This window comes from Apostichopus japonicus, chromosome 14 (assembly GCF_037975245.1).
Source record: "Apostichopus japonicus isolate 1M-3 chromosome 14, ASM3797524v1, whole genome shotgun sequence".
NCBI classification, from domain to species: domain Eukaryota; kingdom Metazoa; phylum Echinodermata; class Holothuroidea; order Aspidochirotida; family Stichopodidae; genus Apostichopus; species Apostichopus japonicus.
In genome coordinates, this window is record NC_092574.1 from 14,434,056 (window position 1) to 14,454,056 (window position 20,001).

General features: G+C 36.7%; 1 protein-coding gene across 2 annotated transcripts in view; it reads left to right on the forward strand.

Moving 5' to 3' along the window:
- Window positions 1-1,523: 1,523 nt before the first annotated feature.
- LOC139980395 (uncharacterized) overlaps window positions 1,524-20,001 on the forward strand; it is a 101,479-nt gene continuing 83,001 nt past the window's right edge. The window contains exon 1 of one of the 2 annotated variants that reach the window (XM_071992032.1): window positions 1,524-1,665. The gene's annotated coding sequence lies outside the window, so the exon portion shown is untranslated. The remainder of the gene's footprint in view (window positions 1,666-20,001) is intronic. The other variant, XM_071992033.1, reaches the window with a different exon arrangement.

The following is a 20,001-nucleotide window of genomic DNA, read 5'->3' on the forward strand; positions in this document are numbered from 1 at the left end:
TGCAAAGTTTGCTAAGTAACTTTAACGTACATCAGCTATTAAATCTATAATGATTAGACCACGTGCAATATTAACTTTGAAAACGTGGGGACAGATTTACTCAACATTTTTGTACATCTCTTTTGAAATTTCTGTAACTAAGTAAGCAACGAGTATACTAGAGAAGGTTAACACTGTAAACACAACAATCTATATATTTTTGTATCTGTTTGTACATGTGAAAGATCATCTGAGGTCAGGTTTTGGATTTAACTCCTGATGAGTCCCAAAAGGACGAAACCGGTCGTGAAGTGGAATTTTTCTGGTGTGTTATTCTTTATATATATATATATTCTTTATATATATATATATATATTTATATTTATATATTCTGTGTAAATTGTCAGATTCAAAGTACCAGGGGTGCACTCTGTACAATCATAACCCTTGGGTAATCCGCCCTAAATGACAGTTATACAAAGCTAATTTATACGCAATCACACCATTAGAATCACTGTGGTCGAGTGGTACGGACTTCGGTTTGTGACACAAGATTCGGGGGTTCGATTCCTACCTTCGCCTGATGAGTCCCAAAAGGACGAAACCGGTCGTGAAGTGAAACTTTTCTGGTGTGTTATTCTTTATTTATTTACTATACATATATATATATATATATATATATATATATATATATATATATATATATATATATATATTTATATATATATATATATATTTATATATATATATATATTTATATATATATATATATTTATATATATATTTATATATATATATATATTTATATATATATATATATTTATATATATATATATATTTATATATATATTTATATATATATATATATATATACATATATATATATATATATAAATGAAAATCGTAATGAGTTGGAAAATCAAGAACAGTGAAAAAACTTCCAGCCTCCACCAGGATGATTCGAACCCGGGCCTCCCGCTTTGTACGCGGACACCCTAACCAACTAGGCCATGGACGCTGATTGTATGTCCAGACCGTCGAATGTCGTATGTCGAAACCGGTAAGGAAGGTCGTAATTCCACTGTAGGCGTTTGTCCACTGTAGGAGTTTGTCACCTATATATATATATATATATATATATATATATATATATATATATATATATATATGAAAATAACCTACCATATACACATCACAAAGTTTACACTACCATTAATTTTGTATCACAATATTTGGGTTTTCATATACAAAAGTTTACACCCTCCCTAAGAACTTGGCAGGAACATAATTTACCCCCTGCCTGCTTTCTGACAATATCGTAAACAATCACCCTCTTAACCCATCTGCCTCCGGCATCTTAATAAAGTACATTGATGTAAAAGTTGTGAATCATTATACCCCAAGGGAATCAACCATTTGTTCTATCCCTATTCACGTTCCAACGCGGAATGCGTCTTCCTAAAGGGAAATGGTGAATTACACGTTGTTTGAAAACCGCTTACGTGACATCAGCTACATTTAGGATTACGCACTTGGAACACTGCGGGAGCTTGTTAAACGACTTCTAAAATGTACAAGCCGTCGTAACGAAAATAATTTACACGGATTTAAATATTGGCGATACTGCTTATGTGGACGGACTATTTCGAGCCCATCTCGTGCGTCGTTTAGAATATCAAGCCGAAGGTATGAGGTATGAATTGGATTCGTTCAGTCTTTTTTAAACTTTTGCTCATTTCAATGTGTCATAAACTACATCCATAATTCTTAATTTAAATTTCAAATTGCTCAGAATTAAAGCATTTGATAGATGGTCTAGAAGTATCACTGCATAGTATAGCTCTAGGCAACACGTTAATTACATAAGCCTATATAGGATATTTATGAGATGCAAGAGAGCCACTTTTCTCTTACTTTGTATAGTCTATATGTATCATATATTTATAACCTCTTAAATATTTTTACGATAAAACGTCTAAAAGAAACTGAAACTTTCAAAATTCCACAAGCTGATTTGAATCACACTAACTGATTTTATTTTCTGAATAGATTGATTGCGAACGATTTAAAGAAGATACGCCTGTCGGAAATATGTTTGTGTGAATAATTTGGGATCTTGCGTCTTGTATGAGAAAAGAGGGTTGCGATTAGGAAACGTCTTCTATAATTAAATGGAATTCAAAATAAAATAAACCTGTAAGCAAACTGCTTATCCACTAGAGAGCCTGTGTAAGAGAATGTGTAATGAAGTAAAAGTATAAGGTATGTAAAAATAAAGGAAATTGTAAGGAAATCACATCTCCCTGCAGTTAACAGATGCCGTGTGACAGTTAAATAGCGTGTATATATTAGACATCTGACTACGGACGGAGTGGGCTTGTGTTGGTGTGATTGTGTGTGACGGAGGGGGGGGGGGGGGGCAAGGCGATCGAACCGTCCGTATTTTTAAATGAAATCAGTAGCCTATTGGTCCTGAAAATTTGCTACAAGTTTGCCAAAGTATACCTCTCCCTCAACTTGAAAGTTCTCATCTTATCAAATATATACCCATCAGAAATTGGGAATGTTAACATTTTGTAATAACTTTGATACGATCTGCGAAGAGAAATTATTTGCGGGTAAAGTAAAATGTTTCTCTGAAAAGCTAAACTTGAATGGCCATTATTATGATCCTTGCATCATATTTGATGGTTGTGCCTTTGTTAAGTAGGATTTTCATAGTTTTTAAAGTTAAACACTGGATCACAAACCTGCAGTCAAAGAAGGGGGATCAAAAAAGAAATAATTTTGCGTTCGTTTAATATATAGTTTGCATGCGCCAAACTGAGTCAAACCTGTAATCCACATTGAACCAAATGTAAACAATTTGCTGAAGCCAGCCGTAAGCGGTCAATCAGATCTCTCGTTAAAACATAAGAAATATTTAAGTTAACAACAATATAAGAATTCATTCAAACTTTTGCCCATGCAGAAAGTTTTGTAATCTCTGTACAAATCACTGAATTGTAAATAAGCAATCCACGCCCCCATCCGCCCCCCCCCCCACCCTCACCCACAACTTCATCTGGTATTGTTAAGTTATCAAATTTTGCTCTTTGGCGATGAACATGGACATTCAAATTTATTGGGACATAAATGTAACATAGGTTTTCTAGATGCCTCCACGATATGATTTAACTGTTTTTATGGGGGGGGGGGTTGTACTTTATTTTTAAAAAATTTTTTTTTTGCTTTATTTTTCTAAATGTTATATAACTAAATGATTTTTGATGAAACCCCGGGGCTCATATTCATATATATACATATAAGCATACCAGTAGAATAGGAATGAAAAACAATCGAGGGACAGCCACACAATATTTTTCTTGTTTTTTTTTCTGTTTCCCCTCTGTCCGGCAAAGGTTACGTATACTTTCGACACATAGTTTATTGACACTCAGTGAAGTTTGTTTTTTCCCCCAAAGTGAAGAACCTGCTTTGTTCTCAGTATATAGGACTGCTTATAATGGCTTCACTTCGGCACAATTCATTCATGTTTACTTACTCAAACATGTTAATTTATGTGACGGCCATTAAAGTCGTTCACCATGAAGTTATCATCGAGGGAAGTCGGAGAGTTGTAAATTAAGCTGCAAATATTTTGCGAATGTTTAATGTCATCAGGAAGCTGCATGCGGGGGGGGGGGGGGGTGTCTGTCGGGTATTTGAGAATCTTTGCTAATAACATAACTTGTACAATTTATTATTGGGTTCACACACTGAGGTCAAAAAAATGTAATTGGCATGTTGTTTGAGGTATTAAGTACGGTAACTGACAGTTTTGAAAAATCTACATTTGAAGAAATATTACATTATATGTCACTGGTTTTCTGAAAAATTCCCTCATTTTTTTGACGGCGAAGGAAGAGGGGGAGGACTTGGGGTGTACCAAATCCACTGTTACGAGGATTGGTCAATTACATCACAATTTAACTAATTGCGAATAGAAACACTTTTTGTTTTTAATTTGACCAAATCAACCAACAATTGTTGAAAATGAGATGACAATTGATCCAAACACGGTTATACACTCTTCTATCATTTGAATCAAATGATCATTCCTTAAGAAGTTTATTGGTTAATACTTACGACTCTTAACATTTAGAGGCCGAGATATACTTTTGAACATATAACATTAATCACATGTCAAAATAATGACATTTGTTTTCAAAAAGTTTGACGTTCAATTCAAAACTTGTAATGAAACTTCACTTTTGAAGCTATAGTAACTGCAATTTCATCAAGACCTTTTTTCATCAAGACCTTTTCAAAGTTTGCATTAAATTTAAACAGATGCTATATTATACATACGCGTCTGATGTCTTGTTGTTATTCTTAGCGTAAATTGTGTCTGGCCTCGTATACAGCGGCAAGTATATGTGTTAGTATCCATCTATTCCTTACACTCTTTTCTCTATCTTCTATCTTAAGTACTCTACACTGTTTCCACTATCCTCCTTTTCTATCCTGCATCCCGCATCCTCCACCCTTTATCCTCTATCATCTGCCTCTATCCTGTATATCTCATCCTCTCTTCTCTATCGTCTATCCTCAATCCATTGGCGTAGGAGGCGGGGAGCTGCAGCCCGCCCCCCCCCCAACAAAATATTTTTGAAAAAAATCGGGCAATACGTTGAGAATTTTTCGGGCACCTACTAAAAGAAATATAATTTGCAATGTGTTTTTCAATGGTTAACTTCTATTATTATTTTCATTTTTATTGTACCGACTTCTCCAATAATGATAAGCAATATGGAAGGGTAATAATTACACGGCAAATGATTGTATGATATTGGCATGCGATGTAATAACCGATTCATGCCTATGTGATGTGCACATTAAGATGTTGAGCGCGCAAAAAGTTGTGGTTATATTTTCGGGCAAGTCGTTACAGCCCCCCCCCCCCTCCCCCAATAAAATTGGTCGCCTATGCCTCAATCTACCCTCTGTCCTTATTCCTTCATTCTTTATCATCTACCATTTACATGATCATCTATCCTCTATACCATATGCTCTATCGTGTATCCTTTCCTTCCTCTACTCTCTGTCCACATTCCTCTATCCTCTATGGTGTAGCAACTATATTCTATCCCCTATTCCATATCAACTCTTCTCTATCGTGTATCCTAAATCTACCCTCTGTCCTTCTTCCTCCATCCTGTACCGTTTGCCCTCTATCCCATATGCTCTATCGTGTATCGTTAATTTCTCCTGTGATTCCTCTACTCTCTGTCCACATTCCTCTATCTTCCGTAGTCTAGCATATATATATATACCAAATTCTCTCTCTCCACCTCTCTCCCTGTTCTTTTCTTTGCGGTCCTTTTTTTTCCGCCAGATCATTTCTCCTATATCCTCTCATCTATTTTCTCATATCTTATATCCTCTTTTTGCCTTTCCTCTATATCACTGATCATCTATCCATATGCAATCTTCTCACTGCAAGTGTGTAAGTTGTTCATTCAGGACGTCTGAATCCTATATCCATATGTTTGTTTTCTTGTTTACAAATATATGTTCCTCAGTCTGTGCTTACATCTGTCTTTCTGTCTGTGGTTTTCCTCATATATCGCGTGTCCGTCTTCTCTCTGTATCAATCATGTGGTCGCACTCACTCTAAAACAGAAAACCCGAATAACTATTCCCCCATCAGGCAACAGAGATAGTTGGATGTAAATGCTCCCTAAATACAGACACACCATTTTATTTGCTTACCGTGCTGTTTCACAGTAGCTCTAAGGTAACTCTTGAAAATTTGTTCACCTATTCCACGAAACCTACCAAGTATTAATCAGAATAATATCACAATTCATCAAACTAAGATACTATCACATTTCGTTTCCATCAAATTAAATATTTAGTATAATTAAGGATTTCGTTGAAGAGTAAGCAATTTGTCGCCCTTTGCACTTTAACGTTGAAAACAAACATTGAAACATAAGCTGTAAAGCTAAACGAATTGAGGGATTCTAGTCTCCATTTGTACAGTAATAGCATGGTGTACAAGGGTTTCAAAACTTATGTACAAAATTGACAGTTTTAGCCGCCGCTCCAAGAATAAAAACAGTTACGCGACAAGCACTATGATTAGCGCAATGGGTTTTGATCTGATTCCTTGATATGAATACGTCTAATTTTCTGTTAATATGTAGGCCTATGTCCTGTAGTAATGTTCGTGTACAGAGATTGCCTTTTACTATATCAGATAACTCCACACAGTCAGTCGCCGATGTAATTATGTATACCATTGTCGTTCGAGGTGGTGGCGAGCTACATGCAGGATATTATCATTACGCGATGTGTGTCACTAGTAGGTGTCAATTATATGTATATGGGTTTCAATCATAAGATATCTTGACAACTGTGCCCTGTCGTAGATTATTAATATAAACATGCAAAAAAATAAACGTGGAACCTGGATCAAGACTTGAGGATTAATTTCGTCATAGTGTTCTATTGAGTTAACTACTCTGAGGTTCTACTTCGATATGACACGTAGCCCGTCAAATGGAATCTGATATTACTTAGTCCGTCAATCATAGCTTCTAATCTATCAATGCTTCCACTTAGTTCTCGTTCAAATATCTGTCTTTCTTACTTCTTCTTCTTCTTCTTCTTGTCATTTCGAGGGATGTTATAAAGAGGTTATGTAAAGAACATTAATGATGATGCCGACGTTGCTCTTTCTCTTTAGTTTATACTTCATCATCTGTCAAGAATAAGCAACTCGCTCAAAATAACCAACCTGCTATCGTGAGTCCCCCAGATACTATAGTTCGTGTGTGTGTATATGTACTAACCAGACTGACTTGTATACGAGTCGAGCAAGGGCGTAGGAACCGGGGGGCTGGGGGCGCCAGCCCCCCCCCCCCCAGTGAAAAATATGGGGGGCGGAAGTATCATTCCGCCCCCCGCTCCGCAAGTCAGAAAACCCCTTTTTCATTTCCAAATGAGAAAAAATTCTCATTCGAAGCACCAAATTGCATCTAAGGCCAGGTGAAAATGCAAAATTCTTTACAAAATGGAGTGGGTGTTGAAGTGTGCTATATTGCACCAAATTGCATCTGAGGCCACCTGGAAATGCAAAAAATTTCCACACCCCCTCCCCTTAGACCCCTCCCCCAGGCCGGCCATCAGTCTTCAGCCCCCCACTCAAAAGTACCTTCCTACGCCACTGGAGTCGAGTACAACCGCGTACGAGTACCAGTGCAATTAGCCCTTGGGCATGGGTACAAGTACAACGCATGATTATGGGTACACAAGTAGAATTCCCTTTGGTATAAGTACGAGCCTACGAGTACACGACTCTATGCAAGGGCATACGTGTACACTTAAATTATGTATTCAAACAAATACTTCCCAAAACCATCGAGTACTATAGTGAGTGAGAGTACAAGTCTTTTGAGGGCGGAATACAAGGACATGGACTTATGCTATAGCATGCGAGTAACCACCTCATTATAAAAGTCTGGTACGAATGCTTTCCATGCATGACAACCTCTTTAACGACAGTACCAAATAACCGTACAAGCTTTTAAACAGTCAATTTTCATTTTCAACGGTAAAATCCTTTGAAACCTCAACGGAAACTAAGCAGGGAAGCTTTAATTATCGACATGATTTTGCAATCTTGCTTATAGGCTACGTTCGCTTATCTTAACCATAGACCTTGTGATTTATGAGACGCCAACCGTGTAAATTTTACATAAGGAATTCCGGATATGTTGGGATGTGTATTATAATCTTTTGTCTGTCCGTTGTCCGAGGTCGCTTGAGGTCAAAATGGAAAGAATACTGTGTTACAGTGTTATGGGTAAGGAGAGGGAATTTGCACAGCATGCTGCCCAAAAATGATTGAGCGTAACAGCAGTCATCTTTTTGTCTCATTACTTCAATGGCATAACTAAATAGCCACGTTCCACTAGATTCGCTAGTTAACAAATTTCAAGTGTAAGCTCTGTGAAGTATTTTTTGTCTCATCCGGGAACAGTTACACTCAAGAAAAGCTGGATAAGTATTTCATACAACACTGGCCATGTACGTCAATCCAACCTAACTGGGTGACATTTTCAAGAAAAATAAGCAAACACACTTCTATATATATATCTCCTAACCAATTTCATTCTTAAAACGTGCTGAATTGGTCAAAACGTATGCAAATCACATGGAGAATCGTTTAATTGGGGCATAAAAGATCGGTTGAATGCTTACCGACCCATGTGAAATTGGATAAAGTATTTGGATTTGCCCATTTCCATTTTGAACAATTCGTGATACTGTTTATCCTCACCTTAAAGGTCTGTCTGTATATGCAACTTCAGCACCAGATTGTTGTCTGCAAAGTAGGCTAGGCTGGGTACATCTGATATATATGGGTACGGTAGTAAACCAAAGCTATGTACTGATTTTTTTAAATGTTGTAGACTTTCTGGAGGTTATAAACATCCGTAGAAGAATTTATGTATAACCAATAATATGTTTAGTTTCAATTGTAACAAGAGGTAGATATTTACTTGTGAACAAGGCAAGCTGCTTTAGGTCAGTGTATATATTTTAGATATTCAGACCATTAGGTCAGTTTCTCAGATGGGACATAAAATTACATTGAAAACAAGACTTATACGGCTTCAAATGACATGTTCTTAATATAATACGAACTTGTCAAAGATGCATTATCCAAGGCTGATCTGTTCTTTTTATGTTAAGTTAAGACCACATTTTGGTTGAATTATTAGAAATTATTAAACAATGAATTAACATTAACATTTAGTCCTTCACTGAGGAGCCGACGTCATACATCAGTTTAGCCTTAAAGGAGCATTACAGAGATTTTAGCATATTTTTAAGGCAATGTACAATTTTAAATTGGCATTTCTAAATATTCTCAGTATGTACTTTTAAATTGTAGTTCAGATTGCAAGTTTGATCACGGTCAAGCTAATCTGCTTATCATTCTGTGACGTCACAATATATTTAACCATGACTAGGACCGTGTTGCAACTAGGAATATAAACTGCCAATAGCTGTTTACCTTACAATGTTGGCAAGTATACAGTCTGTAATACTGTATGCGACAAAATTGACCTTAAAACACATTCGCTTTCTGCCTATAGATGGGTTCTAACTCGCACACTTGATAGACTGAAGATTGATTAATGAATTATACCAAACTACTAACGGTGTAGTTTTAACTATATACAAATATTATGTATATGTAGACAGTTAAATCCGGCAGACTTTTGGAATTTCATATTCAAGTACAAACGAATACGGATTCAGTGATAGAATGTTTGACTGTTTAGAGCAGCTGGTTGGAACTACCACTCCCCCCCCCCCGCTCCCTCCTCCTAAACAGGGGCGGATCCAGGATTTTAAGAATGGAGGTCAACACTCAACACCCATGTAGCGCATACTTTAGAACCTAATAACTTCGTTGAATTTGTGGTGTAGGGTTGGATATGGGGTTACACCCCCCCCCAATCCACCCCTCCCTTACACATACACGCATACACAGATCCGCGCCTATTAACTACTATGAAAGTCGTCTATGCCCGCATTGATGGTGTTCGTGTTTGATCACGAAACGCATGTTGTCGACATTTCATAACAGTTTTTTATCGTGACAGATGCGACAACCTCACAAGAGAAAGCTATCATATTTAAGGTTGCTAATTCCACCAAGAGCCATAAAGATATTGCACAAGGGTGTACCTGTATTCTCACATGAAAGACATCTTACAGGTTTGGGTTTGAAGTTTTCTGCAACAGTAACACAAGCTTCGGGCCAGTAAATAATTGTTCCATGTCGATAACATAAGTCCGTGATAAAATCTGTGGTATTTCAAACAGGTTTTGATACATCAAATGTTTATTAGAGGTATAATTAACCGTTCAGCGACTGTGAATGCTACATTAATAAACGATGTGTAGATACATGCAGAGGTCCCAGCGTTTCGAAAAATTCTCGCAGCAGTTCAACCGCTTATTAACAAGTCTTTTCTGTGAGCCTGACATGCCAACCGTTCAAAGTTGCAAAGGTTTCCAACAATTTTTCCTTGATTAGTTTGAATTGACGTGGTAAATGAATGACGTTTACTGTAGCATACCTATGTATGAAGTTCAAAGAGGAATTCAACGCATCATGCTATGCAGCTTGACTAATAGTCTTATCATAGTAACATGCATTATGATTATTGGTACAAGTTTAGTTATAAAGGAAGACAATGGGTCGAATTTACTGTCATATTCCAAGAAAAGAAAACGAAAAAAAAAAAAACATTTGTGCTATAGTGCTGTGTTTGGTTTCGAAGATAATCGTATAACCTTTGCATTCATGATGGCGTATATGTGTCCGTGTGTGTCTGTGTGCATTTGTGACGCCCAGCACGATATCTCAAGAAGGGAAGGTCGAACAATTTCATGTTTGGTGTGTAGAAGTACCACTTTAAGTACAAGAAGTGTATTATTTTTGGTGGAGGTAAAAGGTCATTTGGGGTCACCCGGGGTTAAATTGTGAATACTATGACACGATATCACAAGAAGGAAAGCTTGGGCAGACCTCATATTTGCTTTGTAGATGTACCATATCAAATTTAAGGGTTCATGAAGATAACTGCTCGTTTCATCATCGAAACCACAATGCAATTTTGCATTCTGGTTATAGCTGTGCCGATTCAAGATATTCACCTCTTAATTTAGGATCACTGAACTAAGGAGATGACGTCATCATCATCAAGTTGACATTTAAGGAGCATTCTAGGCATATAACATATTTTAAAGGTAAACATCTTGCAAACCAGAACAGCCGTGATAACATTAGCAGCAACTCGAGGTTTTTTAATTCTTGGACTAAATTTATAAAGAAAAAAAATTTCTGCCCTTAAGAGAGATACGTTTTATATAAAGAAAAACTTGCACAATCTTCTCATAGCTAAATATGATTTCCTGATTGTGAAAAACATATGTTAAATAAGAACTATATACGCGATAGCACCTGACCCTTACGATTCTGTAGCTTCAATCTCTCTCCACCTCTGTCTCTCTATCTATCTCTTTGCCAGTTCTTTCTTTTCAACTAAATAAAATAACAAAGCCCCTTTCATATTTTGAAGAAGTCTCTAGAGATATTTAATCAAATTACCTGTTTCCGGGGAGACAGATTGATGAAAAAGTAAAAACATACGCTATTGGTCGCTCCAAGAATCCTTCACTACGCTATGCAGTTCATCAAACAAAACAAAAAAAGGGAAAAAATCTTGTCGCGTGAAATATTAGAATTATTTATGGAAACCGTTCAAAATGACATTTTGTAACATTTGAAGATCGAGGGTGGATATTTTTAATTAAATTTAAGTGCTATATTCTTGGGCACATAACGTTGAATAAAATGTTGGCGATCTATTGAAGTAAAATCAATGAGTAAATTGGGTCGTTGTCAACGATCACAGCAGATGCAAGGGGAAAGAAGCCATGCCAAGGGGAAACAATTTTCTATGCAATGAAAATCTAATGTCGCCACTTGAAAGATGGTCATGCACAGCGAATGGTGGAAACTGAGCAGCCATTATGATTGGCCATGTACCATATATATATATATATATATATATATATATATATATATATATATATATATATATATATATATATATATATATATATATATATATATATATATATATATATATATATATACGTCTTCACTGACTCGAACTCTGGCTTCGAGCCCGCAGGAATCCTTTTATACATACATGGTTACACTATAGATCAATGATTCCCTTACTGGGGGCATGAACCCCCAGGGGGTGCGTGAGTCCATTCCAGGGGGTTCATGAGACGTTTCTCAAAGTCAAAACTAGAGTAATTTTTGTTGAACTAAAATCTGATATATCATATAATTTAGTAATGTACAAAAGTCATACCTATCGATAAACTCTTTTTGCGTTCCATACGCATATGTTGCCATAGTAGTACCCGTACCGTGCATGTGATAAATAACTGAATTATGAAACATACACATGCGCCATGAGTAGGGTGCAATTAGTTGGTGTACGCATGTCAGTACGTCGTGAAGATAAAGAGCTGATCTGATCGTGAAGTTTCCAAATAAGCACTGCTATGGGTATATATTATAGTATAATAAAGACTCAGATCGTGTCTTGAAGTTGGGGGTTCGTGGACAACTCTGACATCCACAGGGGGTTCGTGGGGGGGGGGGGATTAAGTTAGGGAAACCCTGCCATAGATAATTCAGTGAGGGTTATCTCATCTCAAATCCGTTACTTAGCAACTAATTCTGGTCCAGACCTCCGCTAGGTATGTACCGACAAAAGGCTTACCGTGGTAATGGTTTTTGTGCATATGCTTGATTAATATACTTATACAGACCAATCGTTTTTATTTGAACCACCTTCAAAACGTAAGAAGATCTCATTTCTATACTAATCATGTTTCCATCATGCCATTGTTTACATGCAAATTAGTTAGGCAAGCTTATGTAGGCATAGCATCAATCCTTTGCGCCAATCGCAATTATATAGAAAGCTATCGAATTTAATTTTTCATTTACTCATCGCGTTTATCAAGAAGCATTTTTTTGAAAGGTCATCAATATTGATGAATATTGCTAACAGTTCAGACAATGGTCAGTGATGGTCAAATCTCAACTATCCCGTTGACTATACCATCCTCTAAACATAATGCCTCAAGGAGATTGTTAAACCTCTAATTGAACATGTCTCTTGGTCTGGGAAGAATTTCGAGAGTCCCTAACCTACAGCAATGTACTTTATGAAAACTTGCAGCATTTTCTTAGCATGCTAAATCTTGGGGGGGGGGGGGGGCGCAAAATACTCATGACCTATAAAAACAAACTTAGTTATGCTGAGCATGCTATCCAGTTCCCACTGTATAGTTCTAAAAACATTACCCCCGTATTTGTCTAACGTGAAGGTGCGTGATGCGTAACTGTTTGTCTCGGAGCTGTCAACTTACACACACACCTAATTAAAATGTAAACGGTACTTGACAACTTACGTTTCCCTGTTAATATCTCATGGGACGCCGTTTAAACCGCGTCAAATATTTTCCGTTTGAATTGTCGTATAAAGTACATCACCTCGTGGCTATAGTATATAGTGAAGAAAGACAAACAAAGTGAATGTTCGTGGGAAAAGTTGATATGGGTAAATGTTACTTTACATACCTATGTTTCCCCTCGTGAGATACTCTGATATATGTCTATATGATGTTGTGATTTGTCAAACACGTGGTACTACACTATAGATCTCGCACCACAATTAATTGTTCCATTGACTTACACACTCAACCCGTCACTTTCAAGACCTGCCAAAGCATAGATAGAAGTATTCAACTGGTATATCCTACCCACCACATGATAGCTGACATCTTGGCCATCATGGCACTTGCAAATTTCCATATCATGACCGTTTAGATTTTGATCTAGAAAAGGAACAAGTTTAGCATACTGAACCCCCACCCTTCCATCTGCTCGCGCGGAGTAATATCAACATTTAACCGATGATTTTCTAAAATGGTTTATATCACCTTCGATCCCCCCTATTTTCACACCATCTGTACTTTAAATTATGCTCTTTCGTATAAAGGCAGAACAAACAATGACAGTAACTGATAACATGCTTAAACAAGCTTTACCTTAGATATTTTTACCTCTTTTCTTTTTAACCTTTCGAGCGGATGAACACTACTCTAATTGTGGTGCGGTACCTGTAATACGAAAGTCGTTCAAACTGTCCCTCTATACGGTGATGCATATTATTAGTAATATGATAATTGACATAGCATCTGAGGGCATATCACGCATTGTGGCATTTAATATCTTATAGTGAAGGGAAATAGTCCAAACAAAAACAGGAAACATTTAGGATTCCTTATGTGTTCGATAAACTTGTAAAACTAAATAGCGATAATTAACCTTTGAATGAATTGTAAAGTTGTCTGCAGGAAATGCATCCGAGGCATATCCGACAATGTGTAGTGTGACAATGACCATAATAAATATATGAACAGCGTCGCTATGCCTACTGTCGGGTTGTATATATAAATATAGTTTTCACCATGCTTAATTGAGGATTGAGAATATTAAATTTGCCAACCTCCCGTCTGTTACACGAAGGGGTTTCTGACAAGCGACTCCTCGATAATGGCATTTCCTTTCTCTTTTTTGTATTTCTTTTTTAATATTTATTAATACTCAGTTGAAAGCTTGAGAGCTAATCTAGGTCAGACCGTACGTAAAAAATTAATTCGCCTTGTTTTGTACATAAATTATATATCTAACGCGTTTACAGTGTATTGCGCTATGAAATGATACAATCAGTGGTCTTATGAGAGAGATACATGGAAGTGATTTAATTTTACCAAGAGGTCTACTCGTAAAATTTCCATTTTGTGATTAAGTTTTTATAGAATTAAATGAAAATTCAGTTTCTTTCAATTCAGACATAGCACGAAAGGAGGAGAGGGTTATTTAAGAAAGTGTAATGGTAAAGTGTAATGTGTTGTTATTTAATTATCACAGAAGGTATGCTGGCTTTGCTTGTCAATGCAAAATATAGAATATCCGATCTAACCATTGTGAATAAGTGAGGGGGTAAGTAACTTTAATGAATCGCTGTAAATTAAACTACTGATTCATCGTTGGAAAGACCGTATTTTTGAGTGGGGTCGCAATATAGAATGAGATCGCGAAGAATTAAACCCGAAACATGATTGGCATTAAAGTTGGATTTATGCTGTAGAGTCCTGGTATTCAAAGTAGGGGTCGCGAACATTTAAAAAAAAAAAATTGGAGGTTCGTCCAAAAAAAAAAAAAAAAAAAAAATTGCCGTTAGTTGTGAGTAAATAAGTAGATAAAATCTGGACTATAAATAACTTCAAAACTTGCATTCATATAACACTAGTTTGCAACTTAGCACCCTTAACCATATCAACAATTTCTCAAAGTGGAGAGGGATACCTTCTCCCCCCCCCCCCCTGGCACGCTACAATATGCGCCACTGGGGTGTTGTCAATGTGACGAAAAGGTGAAAATTGGGAACACCGAGCAAATCAATCTGAATACCGCCAAGGCAGTATAGAGCGCCATTATGCTTATCGCCTTGATGGTCGTAGATCGATGATGGTCAGTAAATACGTTCACGTGCGATACGATGTTGAGAAATGGTTCCGCATACTTATGTACTATATAGGCGCCAACTTATTCCAAATACAAAATGTCAGGTTGCACTTGAAGGGAAGTAAAACAATAGTTACACGAAATGAAAACGATTCTTTGCAACCAAGACGAAGATGGGGTGGCATGAGGGATGGTAGCGGGGAAGAATTCGAGAACAGACTGAAGAGCGACTGTTTTTAGTACAGTGTTTTGGAAGAAACCACAAATACTAGCCTATGAAAATGCACACAGTTCTATGGAAGTTTTACTACTTGATGTAGTTTTTGAACTAATTTCATGTTTGATTAGCCTTATTTATGATTTAGTCAGGGTTAAAGCCGATAAAAGAACGAACGGTCGGAACAGAGATGAAGTATACGGAGCCGTTGAGGTGTCACCTGTTAATCCAAATAAATAAATAATAATGCAATTATGTATGTAATTCATAATGAAGTCTCCCTCATGCAATAAAAATGTATCAGTCATTCATATCACGTGCATTCCAGCTTAATGACATGATTTCTAATACTAATGACGTGGCTTTCTACTTATGACGTGCCTACTACTGGATACCCAAACTTAGGCATATTACGTAATTCCTATACTTATAACGTGGCTTCCTACTTATAATGTGCCTACTACTGAATACCCATACTTAGGCATATTACGTAATTCCTATACTTATAACGTGGCTTCCTATTTATGACGTGACTTCCTACTGAATACCCATTGTTATTACGTAATTCCTATACTTATGACGTGGCTTCCTACTTATGACGTGCCTACTACTGAATACCCATACTTAGGCATATTACGTAATTCCTATACTTATGACGTGGCTTCCTACTTATGACGTGCCTACTATTGAATACCCATACTTAGGCATATTACGTAATTCCTATACTTATGACGTGGCTTCCTACTTATGACGTGCCTACTACTGAATACCCATACTTAGGCATATTACGTAATTCCTATACTTATGACGTGGCTTCCTACTTATGACGTGCCTACTATTGAATACCCATACTTAGGCATATTACGTAATTCCTATACTTACGACGTGGCTTCCTACTTATGACGTGCCTACTATTGAATACCCATACTTAGGCATATTACGTAATTCCTATACTTATAACGTGGCTACCTATTTATGACGTGACTTCCTACTGAATACCCATTGTTATTACGTAATTCCTACCTATGACGTGACTTCCTACTTATGACGTGACTTCCTACTTATGACGTGGCCTATTAAGTGATACGTATACTTATTACGTGATTCCTACTTAGTATGTATGTATGTATGTATGTATGTATGTATGTATGTATGTATGTATGTATGTATGTATGTATGTATGTATGTATGTATGTATGTATGTATGTATGTATGTATGTATGTATGTATGTATGTATGTATGTATGTATGTATGTATGTATGTATGTATGTATGTATGTATGTATGTATGTATGTATGTATGTATGTATGTATGTATGTATGTATGTATGTATGTATGTATGTATGTATGTATGTATGTATGTATGTATGTATGTATGTATGTATGTATGTATGTATGTATGTATGTATGTATGTATGTATGTATGTGTGTATGTGTGTATGTATGTATGTATGTATGTATGTATGTATGTATGTATGTATGTATGTATGTATGTATGTATGTATGTATAGTGATCTTCCCGCAAGCAGGAACTCGCGAAAGAAGCCATGGAGGCTTATAGACTCGCAAGCTGACCGTAGCCAATCTCTCGGCACACATCCATTTAACGTCCATGTCGGGAAGTTGTTATTGAACAACACCCTTGCCAGACGACACACATTGCTGTCGGCGGAGAATCGAACCGGGGATCTCATGACTGGGAGACGCCGGCGTTAACCACTAGGCTATACACTCCGCCTAGTGTTACGATTTCTGTTACGATTTCAATGTTTCTCTACTGACGAGTTTGGTAGGCCTATGCCATGTTTTCTACTTATCGCTAAGGGTTTCTATCATGTGTGGTATAAACTTATAGTCTGGTTCTTGTACGTTTGTATATAATTTCTATACTTAATTCACGAGTCCGAATTGCCGTAATTTCTTAAGCCTTAATAAGTGACTCTTATCAATTGTTTCGATCTGTGCGCGTGCGTGTCGGTGTACACACATACTGACGTGGTTTCGATACTTGGTATCAATCATTTCCAACTTTCCTATACTAATTAAGTTGGTGATCATGATACTGTCAATGCATTGAACTGATATCGACTACATGTCTGAGTTTTACTTGATTGTATTCAAAGTCTTAATTATGACATGAATGCTATCGTGTTTATGTGAACTCAATATACCCATGCCTATACTTTACTATACGATATATAATAAATATACACGATTCCTCCTTGTTACGCGATCATTGTACGCGATATAACTTTTTACATAATTCCTATGTATTATGATGCCTAGAACATATAATGCGATTTTTTATTATTAGTATTCCTATAGGTATTATGTGAATCGCATTTATTAGTACCATGTGAATCTCGTATACTTATTACGATGATCCTACTTAAATGATTCTTAATTTTTTTACCTTATTTCACTTATCGGACGTGAGTTTTACTTATTATCTGATTTCTACTCATTACCATATTCTACCTAATTATGTGTTTCCTATATCGATCATGTAATTCCTGGTTACATCACAGTATTATGTGTGAATCAGGCATGGAAAAGGAGCGATGAAATTGAAATAACACTAAAAAATAGCAATAACACTAAAGACAAGTTTATCATATTTATTAAAGTTTTAAAAAAGCTTTTGAATATTCATTATGAACTTGAAAACATATCAGTTATTTTTTTACGAGCAATGAGGGAATATTAATAATTGGTCGTTAAAATTCACGTCACTTCTATAGGCCTATAGCATCAATCAAGCAAAGATATGGTTTACAGTAAATGGATCGATGACGCGAAGCTAACTTACTTCATCAACAACGGATTCATTACAGCAAAACTGTTTCTTCCAGAAATAGAAAACATTAAAATCATCCAAAAATCAGCCTCAGGTATGCAACAGAGAAAGTAAACAGTTAATTCAACACATTAGGAAAAACTTGCCCTCTACTCGTCTGGTGTTATTAGCTACCGACAAACCCTTTTTACCGCACATGTTTACGTTGTCGTATACGCTACCGTATTTTAAACCATTTTATTCAGTATACCCACCCGCCTCTCCCACTCCCCAACCCCAACCCACCCAGTTAGCCAGGTAAGTGACTAAGTCCGCGATGTACCATAGACGAACCCCGAAAAACAGGGGTCCTTACCAGACCATTATGTCGATGAGCCAACTTACATGCCGGGCTGCCAATTGCTACAAGTTTTCACCTGAACTCATGCGACATCTACCCTCCTCCCCACCCAACCCCCACCTTGGCTCATTCTTGGCATTTCAGTTTTATCCCCTTTGTGACTTCACTACCTGTTGTTTGTTTTTAATATCAAGGATGAAGGATTTTCAGAATAATTTGTTTCTTGTATAGTTCATATATAAACTTAGGTGACCCAACAACATTTTGGGGGTAGTTATATTTTGCTAACTAAGATTCCTTGAGAATATCGCATCACCTTAGCTTTTCTGAGCTTGGGTCAGGTACGTGAACAGCTTCCAAATCTAACAACATTAGGGCTACAAAAGCATTCATTACGATTACATTCCTTGTTTTCGGAGGGGTAATTTGAGCTTCGGTCATGAACGAATGATTCACCCTTTCCCATCCCACACCCCTCCTCGCTCCATTCTCCATCCCTTTCCAAATTGGTTTTACCATTAGAAGGGCACAATAAGGTCTACAGCCTGATATCCGCGCATCATACAATGCCATCGCTGTCAGTTTCGAAACGAGTAAAAGCTAGAGAGCACGTATTTCCGTGCATGCAGTGATAAGGGGAGCCCTAATCACTGAGTCTTCAAGAATATCTCGAACTCCGAAACATTTATAGCGCCATCTACTTTGCCCAACGCCTAACGATCATGGAATTCTGTGCACACGTCCGTGTTTATTTTAATTTAATTATACGTCTGGTAGTTATATGTTGGTTCGGACGACAACCCCCCCCCCACCCCCACCCCTGCCCCCAAAAAAGATAATAAATCAGGGCAAAGATCCTTTTGAACAACATATATGAACAACCTAATTGCAATTATTTAATTTAATTTTAAGTATAAAGAACCAACATAAAAAATCTCACTCAGGTTTGCTCGATTATATACCAAATCCACCTAAGTATACTAAAATATGTTTTGCAAATAATGAATAGATCAATTCCTAGTATTTACCCAAGAATGCACGTAAATTATGGCACGAAATTACGGCTTTGTTCATTCGATTTGCAAAATGAAATCGTCACGCACACAGCCCTGCACATTATAATTTCATAGACCAAATTAACGGAAATTTGATAGTAATTTCGGCTCCTAAATCCTGTCCATTTGATGCGTTCGTTATTCATTGATTCATAAATTATATTAAGCCAACGAAGAAATTCTCGCATAGATTTTAACGAAAAACAATTAGCAAGGAAACTTAATGGCATTGCTGAACGTTTTTTGAAACAACAAGCTCTTTGCACATGTTATCTACAGTGGTTCGTTTTTAACTGAAATGTTTTCATAATTATACATAAGAGCATTTAAGAACATTTGCATAAATTATTGCAAAGACCTATACATATTTTCAACGAAAGATTCACATCTATTATTATCTGAGACGGTCATATTCTCAT